At 39.9% G+C, this 23,527-nt stretch overlaps 1 protein-coding gene and 1 pseudogene across 3 annotated transcripts in view; one reads left to right on the forward strand and one right to left on the reverse strand.

Moving 5' to 3' along the window:
- The window catches only part of LOC127492172 (nucleosome assembly protein 1-like 1), a 36,370-nt pseudogene extending 34,620 nt beyond the window's left edge, over nucleotides 1–1,750 (reverse strand).
- The window catches only part of PDE3A (phosphodiesterase 3A), a 335,640-nt gene that overhangs the window by 145,266 nt on the left and 166,847 nt on the right, over nucleotides 1–23,527 (forward strand). The window lies entirely within an intron of this gene.

Here is a 23,527-nt window from a genome sequence, read left to right on the forward strand (position 1 = left end):
TCTCTCTCTCTCTCTCTGACTCTCTCACTCTCACTAACTCTGCCTGTCAAAAAAAAAAAAAAAAAACTTTTGTGGAAAGAATCTATCGTTTATGTCCTAGTGTGAACTATTTACCCTAAAAGTATTTTTATAGTTTGATTTTTTTTTTTTTTTTTTTGGACAGGCAGAGTAGACAGTGAGAGAGAGACAGAAAGGTCTTCCTTTTTGCCGTTGGTTCACCCTCCAATGGCCACCGCAGCCGGCGCGCTGCGGCCGGCGTACTGCGCTGATCCAAAGGCAGGAGCCAGGTGCTTCTCCTGGTCTCCCATGGGGTGCAGGGCCCAGGGACTTGGGCCATCCTCCACTGCACTCCCTGGCCACAGCAGAGAGCTGGCCTGGAAGAGGGGCAACCGGGACAGAATCCGGCGCCCCGACTGAGACTAGAACCCGGTGTGCTGGCGCTGCAAGCCGGAGGATTAGTCTAGTGAGCCACGGCGACGGCTTATAGTTTAATTTTGAATAAAATATTCTTCCACCCAAAACGTAATGTAAATTGGTAGGAAAAGTACTTTAAGAGGGAGTTTTGGCCCTACAGACATCCCACAGGCATCTCAGCCTATTCCATTGCTTTTTAGTGTCTATTCGTGAATTTGTAATTATGTATATCCCCTGATTTTTCAGTTACTAGATTACCTAATGTTTTCCTTCTGATTATTAAATATTTTTCTTCTCCTTGGTACAGTTTAGAAAATCTAAAAAGGAAAAAAAATGAGAATCGTATATACTCATATATCTGCTACTCTCTAGAAACCATAAGAATAGTGCTGATCTTAAATCACAGTAACTAGAACTGAGAGATATATTTGAATTACTTCCAAATTTGATGTGTAAAATGAAACAGCTCATTTATTTCATTGCTTATGAAGCTGAAATTCTGTGTTTGGCCATTTGTGCTTTAACATCATGAATTTTCTGCTCATTATCATTTCAAATGTTAATATTTACTTGTTCTAAATGATGTTAAAGTATTTCAAATACATTGCTTGACTTTTACAACTATGTAATACATTTTTGCAGCGCAAAATTTTCATCATTTTATGGTTAGACCTTATTCTTCCATTTGAAACATTGTAAAATGGCCTTTTTTCAGATAGCAGATTTTATCAGCATTTCCTTCTGAATTTTTTAGTTTCATTGATTTTAATGTAGTTCTTGATACTTTTGGAATTCAGTTATAGGAATGGCAGTTTCCATATAATAAGGAAATTATATTCTTTTCTGAATTGCTATACAAATTTGAGTCCATTTAATTAAATTACATATTTGTCTTTTGTTTTGGCTTGTGATATACCCAATCAACTAAAATAAATTATAAAGAAGAACCCCCTGAAATTAGCCAATTAGGCCAAAATTGATTATGTTTCGTTTATGGTAGAAGCCAGATAGTGGAGTACGGTAATGGATGGAGAGGAGGATGTGGACAAATCTAATTTAGATTACTTCTCAGAGTGCTGGGCTTTGAAAGGAGAAGAAAAGAGGAATAGTTGGAAAGAGGTTTTGGAGATAAAAACTGTATCTGTAGAAAGATGAGGGGCAAATATCTGGCCTGCAGGTTAACGCACTGACGAGGACCCTCAAGTCCATGGCAAGCGCGTAGACGAGACACCCGGCTCTGCTCCTGACTCCACTTTGCTCGTGTTGTGGTCCATGGTCGGCAGCAGGGAATGAATGCAGTGACTGGATCCCTGCCACTCGTCTGGGAGAAGGGCATTGGGTTTCTAGCTCCTGGTTTCAGCTTGGCCCCGTCCCAGCTGTTGTGGACATTTGGAAAGTGACCCAGTAGATGGAACCTCTGTCGTTGTCTCTCTACCTCTCAAAACATTTTTTTTTTTTAAATTAGATTTGAGTCTTTGTTGAGAAGAATATGCAGATGGAGAGGCTGATGATGTAGGGTGAATTAGGCTGAGGACCGATGGAGCTGAATTTTGAGAGAGGGAGACAGAGGGAATTTAAACCCGAGGTGAATCAGTTAACAGTGGCTGGAGATAGACATCCTTTGTCCAAAAGAAATGGAGGATAAAGGAGATAAAGGTGGATATGGTGAAGGTGTTTTTGTAGGATGGAGGCTCTGAGATTGAGGAAGTTTGTGTGACGTGGGCTGTATTGCTCTATGAAGGAAGAATGAACCCATGCTCTGTGAGGGATCAGGACACAGAAGTCACTTATGTGTGTGTTTCTTTATCTGTTTTCCTGGTAGTCACCGATTAAATGCGGCCATCTGCCAGAACCAGGAAAATGACCAAAACCCAAATGCACAGGGCTGTCCCACCAAGCGTTGGAGACAAGGACTCTGTTACCCATGCTGGGCGGCATCCACGCTGTAATCGGTGTTACCAGTTTAGGGAGAGGAATACAGTCAGTCTGGTTGGTGAAATCACAACAGAAGATTAATCTAGATGGGTAAACATGAATCAGAGTCGTAGTAAATGCTCATAGGTTTCCTTGCTCTGAATACTGGAACATTTGCTGTATTCTGGTAGCAGTCATTCAGTGTGTGTGTGTACATATCTATTTGCAGTGTAAATTTTACAGTGTTAGCAGTAAACTATATTAACATAGTATGTTAAATACTTGAAATACTTGAGTAAAACCAGATAAAATAAGGGATTTGGTGAACTATTTAGTATCTAACAGATATTTAGTATCTACCACATGACAAAAATCAGAAATCACAGTTTAATATATGATGGAAAGAACTGGCAAAAGAAAGTATATGCCCTTTGAGGATTGTGAGAAAGATGATCTGAGAAATATTTATAAAAACTCTTTGAGACCCATTTGCACTGCCGCTGTGTCTCTGGTGATAAGAGTGATAAGAGTGTTTTGGGGAAAAGGATTCTAGGATACCATTTTCTGTTCCACATATCAATTTACTAGTTGTTTTGGAACTTTGTAATGACCGCAAAAGAGCCTTTATGGTAAGGATATTTGTCTCATATGAAATATTTACATTATTTTTCTGCATTCTTGATGCAAAAATTCTAGGCAAGAGTCTAAAAGCTGAACCACTGTGGTCTTTGTGTTGTTTTAGTGTATAGTGAGTTGAACTCAAACATACATAACAATATCTGAAATGTGTAATTGGTTCTATGTTGAGCTGTCAGGATACTCCCATCTCAATATTTGGCTAGACACATACACAGACAGTTAAAATAAATGTCTTTTGAAAATTATTTGACATGCACGCACACATGTGAACATCAACAGATGGAGACAGACAGATGATTCCCATCTTTTGGTTCACTTGACAGATGTCCTGCAATGGGCTGATCACCAGGAGTCAAAAATTCAGCATAGGTCTCTGATGTAGATGGTGAGGACTCAATTACTGAGCCATCCATTGCTCCCCAGGTTCTACATTAGCAAGAAACTGGACTGCGGTGGGATATTGAACCCAGGCCCTCCAATATAGGGCACAGGTGTGTTCACCTCTAAGACAAATGCCTGTCCCACAATAATTCATTTGTAGTGCAAACAATGAAAGCAGGTATGTGGTACTTAAATACGAGATGGCCTTGAAAGCTGTTTAAAGAAGTGAAAGGGGGACCAGCATTGTGTCATACTGGGTAAAGCTGCCACCTGCAATGCCAACATCTCATATGGGCATTGGTTGGAGTTCCAGTGCTCCACTTTCCATTCAGCTCCCTGCTAATGTGCTTGGGAAAGCAATAGAAGATGGCCCAAGTGCTTGGGCTCCTGCACACACGTGGAAGAATTGGAAGAAGCTCCTGGCTCCTGGTTTCAACCTGTCTCAGCCCCTGGTTGTTGTAGCTATTTGGGAGAGTGAACCAGAAGGTAGATATATCCCTCCCTCTTTCTGTAACTCTGCCTTTCAAATAAACAACAGAAATCTTAAAAAAAAAAAAAAAGTGAAAGAGGCAGGCAGTATGGCACTTGTGTTAAGCCACTTCCTGCAATACTGGATCCTGTATTAGAGTGCCAGTTGGAGTCTCTACTGCTCCTCTTCCTGTCCAGCTCCTTGCTAATGTGCCTGGGAAGACAGCAAAGGCAGCAGAAGACGGCCTAAGTATTTGGACCCTGCCACTCATGTGGGAGTCCCAGATGGAGTTCCTGGTTCCTGGCTTTGGCCTGGCCCAGCTCAGACCATCATGGCCATTTGAGGAGTGAACCAGCAGGTGGAAGATCGATCAGTCTCTCTCCCCCTCTCCCCCTCTCCCCCTCTCCCTCTCTCCCTCTCTAACTCTGCCTTTAAAATAAATAAATCTTAAAGAAGTGAAAGTGATAGTAATTTTTAAAATGTAGCCAAAGATGTGGGGAACAAAAAAAATAAGAAAGAATATGAGGCAAGAAGTAATGAACATGCAGGAAAAGTACTCTGTCACTGAAGCATCACTTATGAGGGCTCAGGTGATAGAAAGTAAGGGTGCCTAAGAGAACAAGACCAGGTAATGGATGGTTTTCCATATCGTGTTGGAGATCCCTTGTTCTGTCGTGGAGGACCAGGGTATGCCAAAGTCAATACAACAGAGCATTCTAGCTCAGTGGTCAGTGTGAGACACAAAGTTGAGATGGAAAATTTTAAGGTAGGAACATCAGTGCAAAGAAAGTTTGCATAAACCAAGAGATGGATGTGAATCATCATCTACTGGAGTATGACTGATGTTGAATTATTAGCTCTGAATGAGTGACTGGTAGGGGAACTGAGGAAAGGATCCATCTTGGGCTCTTGGAGGCTGGGTGGCTGGGAGGGATGTGAAAGAAACAATGAATCATTGTGGTGTAGCAGGTGAAGCTGCCACCTAAGACACAAGCATCCTGTATGGGCACCAGTTCAAGTCCCGGTTGCTCCAATTCTGATCCAACTACCTTCTAATGTACCTGGGAAAGCAGCAGAAGGTGGCCCAAGTATTTGGGCCTTTGTACTCACGTGGGAGGTCTGGACAAAGCTCCTGGCTTTGGACAGGTCCAGCTCCAGACACTGTAGCCATCTGGAGAGTGCACCAGTGGATGGAAGACATCCCTTTCTGTCTTTCCCCACCTCTCTCTGTAGCTGTGCCTTTCAAATAAACAAATCAATCTTTAAAAAAAAAGTGAAAGAAAAGAGGCAAGTTTGACAGAGGAACTGAGAAATTTGAATTCAGTTTGAACTGTGGCTTACTCTTACAAAGGACATTTAGGTAGGGAAGTCCAACCAGAAGGTTCAATGGGACAGTGTTTCTGCTTCCAAAAATAATGATATCTATTGATAGTTACATCAGCTTTCTGCACAAAGTTATAGATTTTTTTCTTTAGGTCATTGGTGCCTGAGGAGAGTGACAGAATTAATAAAAAAAAATTTGAAGGGTTGATGTTTGTGACAGTTTCTATCAATGCATAATCCAGAGAATCTCAAATAGTACTTAAGACCCTTTTGCTAATAATCTTGGAGCTAAATTAAAATATCAAATACTTATGAGATAGTACAATTTAAAAATTTCCACTAAAGTCAAATTATGGAATCTAGAGGCCATTTTTGCTGTGTTTCAGTGTAATTTTAAAAAGGGTTATATCATGGTTCACAGAAACATAAAATGTCAGAGATTTTCTTTAACATATTGATTACTGAAGGAACCAGTAAGATGTTAAATGCAATTCAAATGAGAACTTTTCTTTCATAAATGTATATATCTCAAGCAGGTGGAATTAATTTGAGCTTCCATGAACAGAAACTATTTGTATTGCTATGAACAGAAAACCTCTGCTTTGCTGTTAATTTAAAATCTGTCCTAGAGTTGTGAAATAGTCTCATCAAAATACAATTATAGATGCATCTTCTAATGTTTGAATGTATTTCAAAAAATTGGGAAAATGGAATCAAAAAATAATGTATTTTGATGTTATCTTGAGATCCATACACAATTGTTTTAATTATATGCATTACTCATGAGCTTTATTTTTTAAATTTATTTTCATTGTATTCAAAAGGCAGAAATTTTTCTTAGACTCTCAGGGTTTCCTTACCTTAGGTATACATTAGAATAATTGGGGGGGGGGGGTTGCAAAAATCAAAATGTCCAGCCTGTCCTCTGAGGTAGTTTGCTGGGGGTGGAATGCAGGCTTCAGTATTTTTGGTGGTCCTGGGTGATTCTAATTTGCTGACACTGTTGAGAATAGAAACTTGTAACTACCATAACAGAGCAAGCTACTTCACCCATCTGAATATCATTCTAGAAAAAGTTTGAGTTAGTTTGTGTAATATCTAATTCTACTCTACTGTTTGCAATAGTCTTAAATATGACTAAATATATTCATATTCAGTATTCTGAATATAGGTGTGAAATTAAGTTGTTCTTATTTATTTCTTGTGTTTGAAATTTTCAGAAGATAAAGAAATGTTACGGCATACTCAAATCAATAATGTATTTAGTCTATACTAATTTTTTCATTTTTAAATCATCTAAGGATTTGTCTTTGATTACTGAACTGATTGATGTAATTTAGGGAAAAAAATAATGTGCCTTGGGATGAATTGTCTTTTTGTTATTAACTATTCATGAATGTTCTAACCTCATTAAATTTCTTAAAAATCACTCTTTCAAAGATGTCCGTGTATCAAGCGTGTGAGTAATATTCCTTGTGGTATGTTTAAAGTAAAGCAAGGTTAATAATATTTCATATAAGATATATGAAATGTCATCAGATTAACTTTATAAAAGAGTAGAAGCTTGACACCCTTGGACCTGAGTCTCAGTTCTGTTTCTACTTCATTTGTAGTCATGTGAACTCAAACAGGTCTTTTAGATTTTCTGATTCTCAGTTTTCAGGTCTATAACTGTTTTTTTGTTTGTTTGCTTTGTTTTTTTTTTTTTTTTTGCTTTTCAGTTACAGATTTATTCAGTGTTAATTTCACTGTGTGAGTTATAAATATTGAAAACTAAGCCTTCTGACAAAACGGGAGAAACAGTGAAACATAGTGGCAAGATATTACATTTTAGGAATGAGCTTGATTTCAAATGTTATTTCAGTATGTTACTAGCTGTGTCAGTTTGGTATAAGACTCCTCCTACGTTTCTGCAAAATTATATTAATAATGCCTATCTTGGTAGTTACTGTAAAGGCTTAGACAAACATTATGTGTTAAGATGATAGTATACTGCCTAGCACATAGTAGATACCAAATAAGTGGTTACTGAATATTATAAAATACTGCTAACATGTAAATGAACTTCTGAATGCAAGGCCTCACAATATGTGTCAAATACACCATACATTAATTCTTTTGTATAACATCAAGTGTTGATGATTGCATACAACTTTTTAGCAAAAGATTCCTTGTTTTATACCTGGATAGATAGTGATTTGAGAGACATTCCTAATGGGCAACAGTGTGTTGTGTTAGATAATAGCAGATTGGAAGTGCACTGCAAATCATATAAAGTCACCTTGTACTGGATGCTTGGAATTTTCTGACTCAGTAATCCAAAGCAGACTAGAGGGTCCCAGATCTCCTTGACAGTAGTGTAGAATCCCAGAGTTTTCTTCAAATGTGGTTTGCTTGGTGCTTTCTGGGCAGTAGACCATACCAAGGGAAGTTTTTGATTTGTTTTCACCTTAAGATAATGATAGAAAAAGTAATACATGTTGTGGAAATATCAAGGAAGAGGCTTTGTTATTTTTACATGGTTTTTTTAATTCAAATTCTGGAAATGATTGATATTGACTTTTTGTTTAGCATTAATATTCATTTCAGTGCAGTAGTACCTTCAAATCTTGCTCTGTGAGGTCAATTAGTGAGCTATTGGTGGAATTTGTTGACTTTGTTACAATGCTAAGCACTTAAATGGAAATATAGAAGTAAATTATGGTTACCTGATTTGTATCTTTTGATGTGGTAGTAAAATAATCGTGGAGTATATCTGTGACCAGTTCTACTTCGAATGCATTTCAAACACAGTCATTACCTAACATGTTAAATACTGCATATTTCCATATGGACAAAACTAAGCCTCAATCCTCTTTGGTTTATGCTGAATCAATTCTTTTATCCTATGAAATCCCCTGGTTATTTTCTAATAAGGTAGGGTTTCTTAAGCTTTCAGATAATTTTCATGGTGATTAACTTAATAGTAAAGATGTTTATATATTTGAATTTTTATTTTATACATTTGCAGATTTCAGCTTAACTAATTACAAATCACACTGAGCTAAATTTTGTTTGAAATAAGCCAACAGAATTAGGTTTATCTGGTAAAGCTAAAAGCCATAGTTAGGAAGGAGAACATTCCTCTCCCCATACAAATGACAGAGTTTTAAAGCAGAAAGATCTATTGCCCATCTGTGTGCAGATGGGACACAGAGCCCCAGGGGAGCACGTGTCCCAGAGGCATTCAATGAATACGAGCTGCTGGGGAAGCCATGTGGTTGGGCTACATCAGCAGTTGAAGTTCTTTGTTCTAGTCCTTACTTTCTAATGGAGTTTTAGGAAATGGCAAGTGATTTTGAAGGTGATTTCATTTTTTTCAGAGCAACGAGCATGATGTATTGTTCTTGTCTTGTTTCTTGTACACTGACACGTCCATCAGTCCATTCAACAAGATTAGATTTTGAAAGTACAGTGATCTAAGTACCTGGAATAACACATAACTGACAAAGTAACACATGCTTCTGGTTCCTGGCCAATGGAAACTGTGAGGAAGAGATTGGAGGAAGGGGGCTGCTGTGACTCTGAGCAGTGAGGAGAAAAGGTCAACTTTCACTCTGCGTCTGGATTACTTGGTTTTACAAATTGTGACTCCGGTAGCTCCTATTTGCGGTGTTTTTCTCAGTTGTCTAATAGGCAGCGTGACATAAGTAAGCTGTTTCACTGACTTGCTCCTGTGTTTCTAACAGTGACTGCGTGCAGCAAACTGAATATTTATTGTGCCCTAATTCTATTGGATATTTTTGAAAATTAATCATGAACATACAATGTAAATAAATATAATTTCACTATGACGACAGCTGTCAAACCAAAGTGTGCATAACATTTGTCATTTGTCAAATACGTGCTATTAGGTCCCCAGTCTTAGGATTATGGCTTAGTAAACCTGGCATCCTGGGATCTGTGCATAATATTTTTTGATAAAGAGACTGCAAATAAGGGTTGTTAAAGACTATCATTTCAAAAATTACTTGTTTGAGAAATAGAATGGGAGACATCTGTTGGTTCATTTTCCAAATGCCTGTGACTGCCAGACAGAGTTGGAGCTGGAACCACGAACCAGGCACCAGGAACACCATCCAGGTCTCCCACGTGGCAGCAGCATCCCAAATAGCCGGACCATCGTCTTCTGCCTGCCAGGGTCTGCATTGGTGGTGTTGTGGAGTAACTGAGTCAAGTTGTTGTCAGATAACTGGGTCCATGTTCTTATCTCTTGCACAAGGAAGAATTGGAGGATGAGATTTAGATCAAGATCAGCAGAGAAACAAGATTTTTTGCCTGGATAGTGAATGTGCACAATGGAGGTCACGTGGGCGTATTCAGAGATGCACTACACTCAGTGAGGTTCCAGTCTATCACTTTTTATAATCTTGATGTATCGAAGTGGTGTCTAGGACTGGACTTATTTAATTAAGTATTTAACAAGAGTAGAGGTTGGGATCTGTTTTGAGTACTGCCCATTTCTTTGCTCTTTTTTGGAATTCTGAGAAGTGTGATCGCATCAGGTGCATGAGGGGAATAAAAGTGACAGATGTAATTTTATTGTAAGTTTATAATAATTAGCTAAAGGCTATTGCAGGATGCAACTGGCAGCCGTGTTGGGCATTGTGTTCCATGTCAGTTCTAAGTTGTTTCCTGGAGGTGCAGTTATCCTCCTCGTGGAAAGGAGGAGACTCGGTTGGAGCAGGTGGGGCTCCAGGGAGTATCTGGAGACCTCAGGTCCTCCTTGCTGGCTACCTCCTTGCCTACATCAGTAAGAAACTGGAATGAACAGCTGGAGTCAGGCATCTAACCCAGGCACTATGATGTGGGATGTGGGTGTGCCAACCAACATCTTAACAACTCATCCCAAATACTCACCCCAAAGACCATATTTTGAGAAACACTGACTAGACTATGATTTTTTTTTTAAATAGGAAAGGACTCATCTCTCTGGCATTGGTAATAGCTGTTCATTCCTATATACTGTTTCAAAATCTGAATATTTAAATATCCCTGAGAATTTAGAGACATTGTATTTTCCCACCAAAGGCAAAATTGCAGACAGAATTCCAGTGTTTAGAAATGACTTGTTTGTTCTTCAGAGATGGTATACAAACAGGTCTTGTCAATGTTCCAGTGGACAATGGGCATAGAAATTTTCTGCAAGAATAAAGACTAATGATCAGTTCCTTTTTATAGCTTAAAGGGAAACTTTTTGAAAGCTTTCTAATTCTTGATTTGACAGTGACTGAATTTCAGAAGGTTTGGAGTTGAAGCTTCAAGTATGTTGAGTACTGAAAACAGTAGGATCTGTTTGGGAGATCTGCAGGTGTAATTATTAGCTTTTGGCCTGTGCATGAAATAATACCTTATTTATAAAAAGCAGTAGAGAGAATGAATAGAAGACTACTTATTAAAATTAAGTCAACTGCTCTATTAGTAAGAAAAGCATGTCTAAAACTGGACTGGAATGTTTTCCTGTTTGTAAACCAAGATTAACAGATGAATCCAATCTAAGTTGTTTTTTTTTTTTTCCTTCCATATTTTTTTCCTTTTCTTTTCCATGTAGAAAATGATGAAGGACATTTATATTTTGGTAACAGAGAGTCAGTAACCCAATTAATAATGGATTTAAGTAAACAGAGGGGCATAATCAGATTTTTAAAAAGCAGATTTTCATTCTAATTCACTGGATGCAATACTGTTCAATAGAACCTTCTGTGATGATGAAAATCTTTTGTCTGTGTTGTACAGTCTGGTAGTCACAGCCACATCTGGCTTTTGAACACAGAAGATAAAGCTAATGCGACTGTGGAACTGAAGTTTAAATTTTATTTAATTTCGAGTAATTTAATGTCAATTGCCACATGTTCTAACTGGCTGCTGTGTTGGACTGTGTTGCTTTAGGCAAAATGGACTTTTTCAAACTCTAGAAGTAGTATCTGGCATCTTTATGATGGTAGAGAACTATAAAATTTTTAGCATTGAAGTTTGTGTGACTAAAGTTGGTTTTGTTTGGAGCAGTTGGTTGATTTTTGTTATACTTAATTGAGATGGTTATTATTTGTCTCACTACCTTTATTTTGAAAGTCCCATTTCTAAAGCAAGTAGTTGTCAGAGTGAGTCTTTGTATGGAGACTCCCATTACACAACACCAGGAGGGACCCTGTTATCAGTGGTGCCTCGTGGAGTGGCGCAGGCAGCATCCCTGACCCCCCATAACCTTTCCTTTCCTCACGACCATGCCATGTTCATTTTTATGTCTATAGTGCCCGGTATGCAATTAGTTGCTGTTGTATTTTGATAAAGTGAAAAAGTGTGTATCTCAATTTGAGTCACCTGTAATAACGAGGGTGTATTAGGTTTTTATTACAATTATGAAATACCTGATACTGCTGTGGATGAGGCAGGGAGTTTATTTGGCTCACAGTTTTTGAGTTTTGTTTTTTTGTTTTTTTGAGAGGCAGAGTTAGACAGTGAGAGAGAAAGACAGACAGAAAGGTCTTCCTTCCGTTGGTTCACCCCCCAAGTGGCCTCTACAGCCAGCGTGCTGCACCGATCCAAAGCCAGGAGCCAGGTGCTTCCTCCTGATCTCCCATGCAGGTGCAGGGCCCAAGGACCTGGGCCATCCTCCACTGCCTTCCCGGGCCATAGCAGAGAGCTGGACAGGAAGAGGAACAACTGGGACAGAATCTGGCGCCCTAACCGGTACTAGAACCCGGGGTGCTGGCGCCGCAGGCGGAGGATTAGCCTAGTGAGCCGTGGCGCCAGCAGTTTTTGAGGTTTATAGTTCAAGGCTAAGTAGCTGTGTTGGTGGAGCCTCTCTGAGAGCATTCTGGCTGCAGTCCTGAGGCAGCGCAGAGCGGGACAGGGCAAGAGCGTATCCACGGATCTGAGTCTCTCCTTACAAAGCAAATATGATTTAGGCATGGGCATTTACTCAAACAACCTAATCTAATTTAATCACTTCCTAAAGAGCACTCCTCTATCTTTTCATTTATTAGTTTTTACTTATTTGAAAGGCACAGAGACAGAGATCTTCCACACACTGGTTCTTTCTCCAAGTGTCTGCAACAGCCAAGGCTAGGCCAGGTTGCAGCTCGGAACCAGGAGTTCCATCTGGGATTCCCACATGGGTGGCAGGGACCCAACTATTGGAGCTGTCTTCTGTCACCTCCTAGGATGTGTATTTGTAGGCAGCTGGATTGGAAGCAGAGGCTGGACTTGATTGTAGGCATTGTGATAGGGATGCAGGTGTCCTAAGTGGTAGATTAACCGGCTGTGCCTCCATGCCTGTTTCAGGCCCTCTATTCTCAATACCATAATTGGATTAAGTTTCTGCTTAGTAAGTACCATGATCATAGACTTTGGGTACCATGCCTTTAACACATGGGCCTTTGGAGGACTCCCAAAGTTATATCCAAACCATAGCAGAAAGATAGTGATTGTGTTTCACTATCTGCTTACATTGTTAGAATTTTCCCTTTGATCTCTATGTTGATTAAATTGTTTTACTCATATGGAGAAACCTTTGTGGTAATTATTGATTTATTTAAATTATACAAAGTAATTTACACACAGTGCATTCTTTAACAAGCCTGCTACCTATAATGGAAAAGGGAATGTAAATAAATGTGCTGCCCTACGAAAGCTAAATGGTACAATGAGTGATGTATATACAAAGAATAGCTTTAAAAAGCAAAGGAAGATGGAAATGAGCATTGTCTGAATTAGTGATTTTTTTCTCCATCCTGTGATAAATCTGACAAGGAAGGCTACCTCAAGGAAATGGCTTTTGAACAGGTTTTGACAATGGGAAGTGTATGAGAGTGGAAAAGGAATTTTTGTTGTATGCCAGTCCTTTCAAGACATTATTTTACTTCAGTTCTTTCCATTCCTCCAAGGTATGTGTCCTTTATCCTTATTTTAATGAGGATCAAACAAAGATGAAGAGTTAAAGAAAGTTGTCCAAGGTGACAGCCTTCTTCAGTGAAGGATCCAAGCTTGGAACTTAGGTCTATTTAATACCAAAGCCCGTGCATTGCACCATAAGTCACAGGTATCAAAATAAGCAGCCAAGCAAGTTTGGAGAAATTCCAAGTGATTTATCATTGAAGCATAAGCTACAAGATAAGCCACCAGAGAAGCAGAGTCATGGTTCGAGATCATGTTAGAATTTGGAAATTTTTTCTGTAAGTAATGTGAGCCCTGTATGGCTAGCTTTAGGCTGGGCAATGACATCACATTTCCTAAAGAAAATCAGGAGCAAATATCAACAGAAGATTTAATTGTTTGACTTGAATTTCTGTTTGAATCGGCTTTATTTTTTCCTGAATGCACAGTTGCTAGAAAGTCATTGAGATCCACCCTGGTGTGTGCTGGCTGTCAGCCAATATAGGAGTAAAAATTCACCATGAACAGTCAGCCAAGAGACACATATTGATGCTTAAGAAATATTTATAATTGCTTTTCTAAGGTCTGCCAGTAGAATGGGGAGTTTGACTATATTGTGGGGGGGGGGTTGGTGGTGGTTGGTTGGTTTTAATATATGTTTATGAAAATATGAAATGACAGGACAACAGATACCTGCTCAAGTTGCCAAATTGTTTCTAGAATTTGGCCCAAAGTTTGATTATCCTTCTGCTGCTTCCTGCCTCATATGCTCAAAAGCACCCACCATTAGCGTACAGCCCTGAGGCAGAGGGAAGGCTGGGGTCAGGCAAGCAGAAACCAGAGCCAAGAGTTGTTCTGAAAAATACTAGCATATGTTTTGTGCAGTGAGGGGTGTACTTGGAAAGCCATGAGGGACTCATGCTACAAAAGGGGTTAGTGACCTGAGAGGAACCAGAAGGGAGACACTGAATCATGACATGTCCCTTCTCCACCTCTGATGGATTATTCTTCATGTCCACCCACAGTTTGGACTAAAGAAAGCCCTGCTTCTTCTGGGGATGAAATGTTCCATGTGTTGCCAAGTACAGCTCCCTTTGTTCGTTATAGGCCTTCCCCTTCTGCCTCAAATATATTCCTGGCCCCATTCCTGGCTGTGCCTCTAGGAGTTTGCTCCTTTTCTTAGGCTTGTGAACATGAGATTAGCACACAGGTGTCCAGAAACAGGCTTGCTGGCCTGGCAGGAGACAGGCGTACACATTTACTTCTGTGAACATCTTTGGCAGTCAGGAATTGCTGTATGACCTAGCTGCTGTGAGATAAGAATTTATGTTAAGAAAGGAGTGGTGACGTGAGTAAAAGAGCATCTAAAAAACATCCAGAAAACCCTAGAGTAAGGAATGCAGTCAGGTATGTTGGCTAGTTGTTTTGCAAAGTGAGTTTAAATAAATTGAGGGCTCAGCTGTTCATTATTGATTAGCAAATGCCTTGATTATTGATGCATTTCATGGTGTCTGGTCATAGCTATTTTTCCAATTTGATGCATAGCACATTTAAAGAAAAAAAAGGATGTATCTGTGTATTTATGCAAAAGTTTGTTTCAGGAGTGTTTTAGGATATATTACTGAGAATCTGATGACCATATAAATATCTGTAAGGTTAAAACAGGTTTGTTCCAAAATATTGATTCATTTCTTTAAACATCATGGTTCGACATCATCTATGAATTTTAGACGGGGTGCTCTCCAGTGTGTAAGAACAGAGTGGTGATCAAGACAAGAGGGACTGTCACACTGTAGGGCAGGATGTTTCAGAGTGTGATCACTGCAGACCATTTATATCAGAGAGAGAAAGAGAGCTCCTAGCAAGAGCTGCTGCAGGGGACTCAATTTAGGTCTCTGATGTGGGTGACAGGGACTCAGATCCGTGAACCATAACCTGCTGCTTTCCAAGGTGCCTGTTAGCAAGAAGACAGAATTGAGAGCAGAGTCAGAACTGGAATCCAGGCACTCCCCTATGGGATTGCGGGCGTCTCATGCAGCAACTTAACTGCCATGCCAAGTGCCTACCACAGTGATTTGTTTGTGGGGGTTGTTTGTTTGTTTGTTTTTAAATCAAGTCCTCCAGGCGATTGTGAAAGTTTGCAAACCACTGCAAGAAACAGATGTAAACAAGTGATTAAGTATTCCAGGAAATGCAGAGCGGTATGAAGGAAGTAATGTTGGGAAAGCAGACGGACAGTACAGAAGCGTGCCGGGTTCCCTTCTGTGGTCAGTGGAGCAGACCTCTTTGGGATCTTGTTTGAGCCGTTGAATGAAGTGAGACTATCTGAACAAGGTCTTGGTTAGAGATTTTAGAGGTGAAGCAAGGTTGGAATTGGGAAGGATTTTGAAGACAGAGTCTCTAGGATCTGCTGTTGTATGCACTGAGAATGCATTGTGGAGGTGCCAAAGGACCCTTAGGTTGTTGATGTTACCCACTGATGTCTGGCTATACCTGATGGCTGGTAGCTCAAAGTGACATGGAAAACAACCCAGGCATTGTAGTAAGGGACCTGGATGTCTCAAGCAGCTTTTAAACTACTAAGTCAAATGCCTACTCTACTTTTTTTTTTTTTTAATTGTGAACCATATAATACTTTAAGGAGTATACACACGTGTTTGAAAATAGCCATGGATGAGGGCCAGTGCTATGGTGCAGTAGGTTAACACCCTGGCCTGAAGTGCCGGCATCCCATGCAGGTGCAAGTTGGAGACCTGCCCGCTCCACTTCCGATCTATCTTTCTGCTGTGGCCTGGGAAAGCAGTGGAAGATGGCCCAAGTCCTTGGGCCCCTGTACCCATCAGGGAGACCCAGAGGAAGCTCCTGGCTCCTGATTTCGGATAGGCACAGCTCTGGCCGTTGCAGCCAATTGGGAAGTGGACCAGTGGATGGAGGACCTCCCTCTCCCCTGTCCCCTGTCCCCTCTCCCCTCTCCCCTGTCCCCTCTCCCCTCTCCCCTCTCCCCTCTCTGTGTAACTCTGACTTTCAAATAAATAAACAAATCTTTAAAAAAATAAAATAGCCATGGTAAGTGGATTTAAAAGACATTAATTTGGGGACAAAAGAATTGAAATCCTTGTTTAGTTTTCTAATAATACACATTTATCATAAACATTTGAAAACCATTCCTGTGCAAGGACTTCATATTTTTGCACAAAAGTATTTTTTTTAAGATTTATTTTATTTATTTGAAAGGCAGAGAGGTAGAGCCAGAGAGAGGTCTTCCATCTACTGGTTCACTCCCCAATTATCCACAGCAGCTGAAGTTGTGCCAATCCAAAACCAGGAGCCAGGAGCTTCTTCCAGGTCTCCCATGTAGGTACAGGGGCCCAAACACTTGAGCCAGCTTCCAGTGCTTTCCCAGGTCATAGCAGAGAGCTGGATCAGAAATGGAGCAGCAGGGACTCAAATCAGTGCCCATATGGAATGCTGGCACTGCAGGCCAGGGCTTTAATCCGCTATGCCGTAGTGCCAGCCCCAGTAAACTTATCTTTTAATTTTAATTCCATTTTCCACGAACTTTTCAAAGCCCCATCATGTATAACATGTAATATTATCACATACACTTAATTTTATTAAAATGCATATTTTAACAGTATGGAACTATAACTGTATTTGTATATAGTTAAAATAGCAGGAGAAATGATAAAATATAAAATGACCAATAAGAAGATATAACATGCGCCATCCATTGATCCTAAGAAGTAAATATGCTGTCTCTGTGGATCCATCATCTACTTCTCCCTCTTCCTTGTTTCTGTGCAGATAGGGTTCCATAGCCACTTTGTTCCTAATCTCTCTGGGCGTTATTAATCTCTCTGGGCCTCAGTTTCTTCCTCTGTAAAAGGGAGTGATATATGTGTTCTGAGAACACCCCTGTTAGTAGACTTAGAAAATGATGTTGTGTAGCAAACCCTGCTTGTTGACTATCTCTGTGTTCACCATCACGGTGACTTTTATACTTGACATCACAGATGGAATTGGAGGGAATGAAAGCTAATTTCAAGAATGATAGTTTCGGTGCCAGCATTGGGCCACAGCAGATTTAGCTGCAGCCTGCAACCCTGGCATCCCATATGGGCACACGTTCAAGTCCCAGCTGCTCCACATCCTATCCTGCTCCCTGCAAATGTTCCTGAGAAAGCAGCAGCAGATGACCCAAGTGCCTGGGCCTCTGTCACCCATGTGGGAGGCCTGGATGGAGTTCAGGGCTCCTGGTTTGGACCTGGCCCAGCCCTGACCATGGGGACCATTTTGGGGGAGTTAACCTGTAGAGGGAGATCTGTCTCTCCCTTCCTCCTCCCTCCATCTCTCCCTCTTTCTATAACTTTGCCTTTCAAATAAATATTTTTTAAGAACAGAATGATAATTTTATTTTGCCTTTTTCAAATCTTCCCCAGTGTAAACATTCTGATTTTTCCTGTGCCTTTTTGACATTATCTGTGGTATATTATTGTTGTATGCTTTTAAAATGTCCTCCTAAGTAGCTTCCATTGAAGCAACATGGAGATTTTTAGAACAAAAACCCTTTAATGCCAGAGTCATTATTTTTGATATAACAGCAATCACTGTATGATATACTGTTAATATAATTTAACTGTTCTGTGTGCAATGTCAAAATTGGATAGTCTTTCCAAAATATTAATTTGTATTTTTGGGTTTGGAGCTCTCTGCTAAATTTATACCAAAGGATACTTCTAAGAGTACAGAGGGTAAATGAGTAAAAGAGAGACGAGGAGAGAGTTGGCAAAACCAGAGGACTGTAAAATAAGAGAATGAGTAACCAAAGTTGCTATCTTCTCAGTACTGAGTGCCAAAGAAAAAGCTCCCACTTGAGGGTTTTTGCCTTTTCTCTGAGTTTTTATAAACAAAAATGGAAAACAATAATAAATTTTCCAGGTTAAAAAAATACCCTCACACTCTCGGACATTGTTTCAAAGTTGGTGAGACTTGGGTGCTAACACAGAAGTCATCATTAAGGTACTTTGAAACTTTCAATATCACTTCTTTGAATTCATGCAACGATTATTGTTTGGGGCGAGCATTGGGTACAGTGGTTAAGCTGCTGCTTAAGATAAACACATCCCATATCGTAGTGCCTGGGTTCAAGTCTCAGCTTAGGCCTGATTCCGGGTCCCTGCTGATGCACACCCTGGGAGACAGAGGTGATGACACAAGCACTTGAGTCCTTGCCACTGATGTTGGAGACTCAGACTGAGTTCAGAGCTCCTACTTCAGCCTGGCTCAGCCGTGGCTGCAGTGGGCTGTTGGGGAGTGAGTTAGCAGGTGGAAGATCTTTGTCTTTTCCTCTGCCTTTTGAGTATATTAAAATAAATAATTTTTATAAACAGGTTATTATTTGAGACCTCTGTTTTGACATGAACATCACACTTGAAGTGCCATATTGGTACTTAGCTTTGACTTTACACATTGGCTTAGGCATCCAATAGAAATTTCTCACTTCTTGTTTAGTTGTTTCTATTTTTTTTCCCATAATCTTCTCAAGTTGACTTGTTCTCAGCAACTGTGTTGGCATCTGTCTGTTGATTTTTAGTTTCTGTATTCTCATGCTCCAACAATATTTGCGCTTTTTTTGAGATTGCATTCTAACTTTATAAAAACTCCTTTGCTTGTGACTAAATTTTTAAACTGTACACAGAATCTAAAAGCTTACTTGAAAATTTACCTTTGTTGCTAGTCAACATAGGGAAAGAAAGTAGTACAGACATCTGTACTGTGCCTTCTAAACCTCGAAGCATATGGTGTCACAAACTCATGTTCTGTGAGTGATGGACAAATCTACTTCATGAATTCATTACAGTGGAGCCCTAGGGTTAGAGAAGGCACAGCAAAAGCCATCATCCATTCAGTTTTTGAAACACTTTATGCCTTTTACTATAGTGCCAAACCTAGATTGATTTGAATTTTTTTAACTTGCTGAATCTATTTTCATATCAGCATGAGTTTGTATGATAACATAAGATGTGAGATGGATGATCTGCCCTAGTCCCTCAGTGAAGTAAATTACGAAGTTCTAATTCATCTTTATGCTTTAAGGCCAATGGGAAACATTATTTCTGTGCATTTTTTAACAGAATGAATATTACATGAGAAGCATAATTAAATAGCTACCAAGCATTTCAAAAGATTAGTGCATGTGTGCCTTCTGAATAGATAGCCAGGAAAGAGTTAAACATTTCTAATCTTACATTTGATGATATTGTTTATACAACCTAATCATTCCCCCATCCTCTTTTTCCTGCCTAATAACAAAAACGTTGCTTCTGGCCCTCCTTGGCTGCAGGATAAATAGAAAAGGCAATGAACTTGATGCGCTGTTTCTTTTCTTTTTCCTCAGTCTGTCCCCTCCCAACGTACATTTCTTGGCATCTTTCTGTTCTCTGTTTGTTAGAGTTTTGACTCTGACGTAAAAGACACACAGAGAGTGACCCCCGTGGCAAGCCTGTAAAACATTATACAACATGAATGAGAACTTTCTTATTAGATCTGCAGCTGGCCCGGGGCAGACATATGGCAGCAAGGATGTTTTGGAAGAAAGACATTGCTTGACAAAGAACCCAGTCTCTTGAATAAAGGTTTACACTGGCACTCCTTTCTATTTACAATACCTGATGCCAGGGGCAAGACTCCCTCCCTCCTTATATTGTTATTTTACTGTTTAAACCCCATCGTTTCATATGTTGAGGTGGCTAAAATGTAGAAGCAGACATTTTATATGTGTCTGTATAACTTTAAAGAGGAGGGAAAAAAGCAAAACCCACAGAACTTTCTCAGGCTCTTGCCTGCCCAGCTGGAAGCACTGAATTCTGGGAGGCCCTGATTGAGATAGAAAGTGAGGGCCTTTGTGAGATGGACTGGAAGGTTTTGAACAAGGTTTAACACGGTGATCAAAGGGTCCATAGGTCTTCAAAGCCCTGAGGACTTTGGTAGTGTCTTAGTCATTGTGGTTATCCTTTTTATTGCCAGGAGTTACTCTTAACTGCTGAAAATTGAGGCTAGGAATAACTTGCAACCTAGAAAGCTGCGACTTTTGATTTATGTTGATGCAACCCTCTCGCTCCCCTCCTCAAACCCCAGCTTGTAGCCCTGGCCGTAGCCGTAGCCGTAGGAAGAACGTGGTTGTGTTTTGTGATCTGCGCTGACTCACTGGTGTTGAATAATAGACTGTGAAATGTTCTGGTGATGGCAGTTGGTGCTTTCCCCAGGAGGAGCACTGCCACTTTGAATCAGAGGAACAGGAACAGTTAGTGGAAATCTAGGGAGCAGCCAAGATACATGAGTGTAAACTTTGCTTCCACTCAGGTGATCCACCTCCTTCTATTGTAAATTCTTTGTAACCTAGACGGTGTTTATAGTGTTCAGAATCTTTGATGTCACCATTATCTTCCTAGCCCTTACGCATCTATCATAATTTAGTGATGTCATTGCTGAATGAGGTAGGCATGTTGTGCATACTGGTTGGATTTTAATTGACATCCTCAGGTGACAGCTGAGACAACCAAGGAAGGGAGGAGTACAAGAACTTTCCAGTAGAACCAAACCAGGCGGAGGTCCTAACACCTAGCAAAACAGTGTTCCCTGACAGGTCTGTAGTTGCTATAATGTATCAAAGTGAGTATATCCTACAAAATGTGCATTCATAGAAGAAACATAGTATTTACCGAAAATGGACCCTGGTCTAGAGAAATTGAAAGGCCTTATTAACAGTGTTAATGTGAATAATATTTGAAGTATTCTGAGTTATAAGTGACTTTTTTTTCTGGTTTTTAGGTTTTTGTGTCAAAAATTCTCAGGCACAAGATATATATTTGCCTAATTGATTTCACCTATATAATAGGAATGCAAGTTCTAAATGTGTTGTAGAAAATTATGTAAGATGTGGCTAGAAAAGTCTTGCTGATCCTGGTGATACTGATTTGCTTATTAATATTTCCAAAATTAATAAGAATTAATAAGCTGTGTGGGTTCTTACCATGAATTCAGAAAAGAAATCTGAATACTGGCTCAAATAGACTAGATAACATTGTGAGTTTTTATGCTTTTTATTCAGTGAGAGAAATGCGTAGGAAAATGAGGACTATATCTGAGAGAGAAAGGGAAATCTAGATCCATACCAAGCAGAGAGCAGTCCAGGAGCCACATGCAGCAAGCAGTTGGTTATGAACAGCTACTAACAGCTTAGGCAGAGAGAGCAAAGGCAGAGAGAACGCAGGTGGCCCAAAGGCCATGTGCCCCGAAGGCGCGGAGCAGCAAGGGCAACTAAGGTCCATACCTTTTTCAGGCCTTTTATCCACTTCCAAAGGGGAGTGGTCATGTAGCCTGATTCGTAGGTGAGCATACAGGTGGATTCAGGTGGGGATGAGATCACAGAGGGGTGTGGTTAAGGTGTGGTCTTCCAGATCACAAATCTAATCAATGTTATCCTGTCTGCCTGTATCACTGGGATCTACAAATCCTAAATCTGCAAGTCAGACCTCCCAGCAGACTCATGTGGTCAGTCAGTATATCTAACTGGATTTTCTAGCAAGTGCGGAAGTCAACATACTTCTTATCCGAGTTCTGTTTTAGCAAGTGCTATTAATCCAATCCTCAAGTGCACTTTTTATTTTGAACAAAAGAAAATTGCTCCACCAGTGCTTACTGGGTGAGCACCTCTAGCTAGACTGATCTTCCATATTTTATAGCCAAGTAAATGAAGACCCATGTGTTAAAGTTGAATCATGGGGCCAGCGCTGTGGCGCAGTGGGTTAACGCCCTGGCCTGAAGCACCAGCATCCCATGTGGGTTCGAGTCCTGGCTGCTCCACTTCCTATTCAGCTCTCTGCTGTGGCCTGGAATAGCAGTAGAGGATGGCCCAAGTCCTTGGTCCCCTGCACCCATGTGGGAGACCCAGAAGAAGCTCCTGGTTCCCGGCTTCGGATCAGTGCAGCTCCAGCCTTTGAGACCAACTGGGGAGTGAACCATCTGATGGAAGACCTTGCTCTCTCTCCCCCTCTCTCCCTTCCTCCCATCCTCCCTCTCTCCCTTCCTTTCCTCTCTCCCTCCCTCTCCTGTCGCTGTGTAACTCTGACTTTCAAATAAATAAAAATAAATCTTAAAAAAAAAAAAAGAGTTGAATCATGCCCCTGACCCATAAAAGTTATTTTGATGCCCTTACCCCTTTTACCTCAGAATGTGACCTTGGGAAACAAGAAGTAATCAAATCACAGTGAGGTCAGTAGGCTAAGCTTGAATTCAACCTAACTAATGTCATTATTTTTAAAAAGTTAATTTGAACAGAAGCAGATACACACCAAGGGAAAATTGCCTTCTGAAGATAGAATGCCAATGAATGATATAACTTCAAGGTAACAAATGCTGAATATCGCCAGTAAAGCACCAGCAACTGGAAAGAGGAAAGGAAGGGTTCTTCTTTGACTGGTTTCAGAGGGAACAGCAACGTGCTGAGATCTTGATTTCAAACCTAGAGTCTCTAGAACTAAGGTGATAAACTCCTCTTCTTCTAAGCCACTCGGTTTGCTGTACTTTTTTACAGCAACCCTGGCAAACTAATGCATCAGAAGCATTACTGTTGGGCTCTCCTGGAGAATTAATTAGTAAGGTCATTCAGTCTGGCACCCTGTTTGGTTCCTCAATTCAGCACTTACTGCCTGCCTTGAGAATACATACATTTTCATTTATTTTCCTGTGTTGACAAATTCATCATATTTCACAAATTATTATGAGGGATTGTCACCCTAGTATTTCTCTGTCCTTTTTCGTTTTTAGTTATGTTTGTATCTGAAATGTTTGATTAATGAGGCGGTAGTGAAAGGTGAAGACTTCATTTTTTAAAACAAAACCTCAGAGTTGAGAAGCTGACTATTCAATAGTCATTTCTCTCTCTTTTCAGTTGGTTAATGAAATCTAGAGAACACTACAATTATCTTATCATTTACTTTGCTTAGTGTGAACACTGAAAATATAGCTTAAAACATTACCACAATCCATCTTGATCTAATATTGTATCTCATAGACACACCCTTCTCCAGACAGTAGAAATAAAACTCAGAGTATACACTTCATGAGCAAGCTCTAATGTGAGTCAATAATAGATCCAAATATAAGTTTTTAGAGATGAAATATGAATCTACAAATCCATATTAATAACTATAAAATACATTTTATTAAGAATTGACATGGAAAATCACAGTTTAAAAGCATAGCCTCTTTTTTGAGCTAAATTTAATTAGAAAATTAAAAGAAAAATGTACATGCCTCACTAAACTCAACAAATTAAAAAAATGAAGCAAGATCAATCAAAACCACCCCCAGGCCTTTTGATTGGTGTACATTAATTGGAATAATGCTATGCTCTTTTTGTGGAAAGCAGCCATGTTTTTAAATACTTCCATGCAACGTAAGTTCTAGTTG

The sequence above is a fragment of the Oryctolagus cuniculus genome, chromosome 9 (assembly GCF_964237555.1).
Source record: "Oryctolagus cuniculus chromosome 9, mOryCun1.1, whole genome shotgun sequence".
Lineage (NCBI taxonomy): Eukaryota > Metazoa > Chordata > Mammalia > Lagomorpha > Leporidae > Oryctolagus > Oryctolagus cuniculus.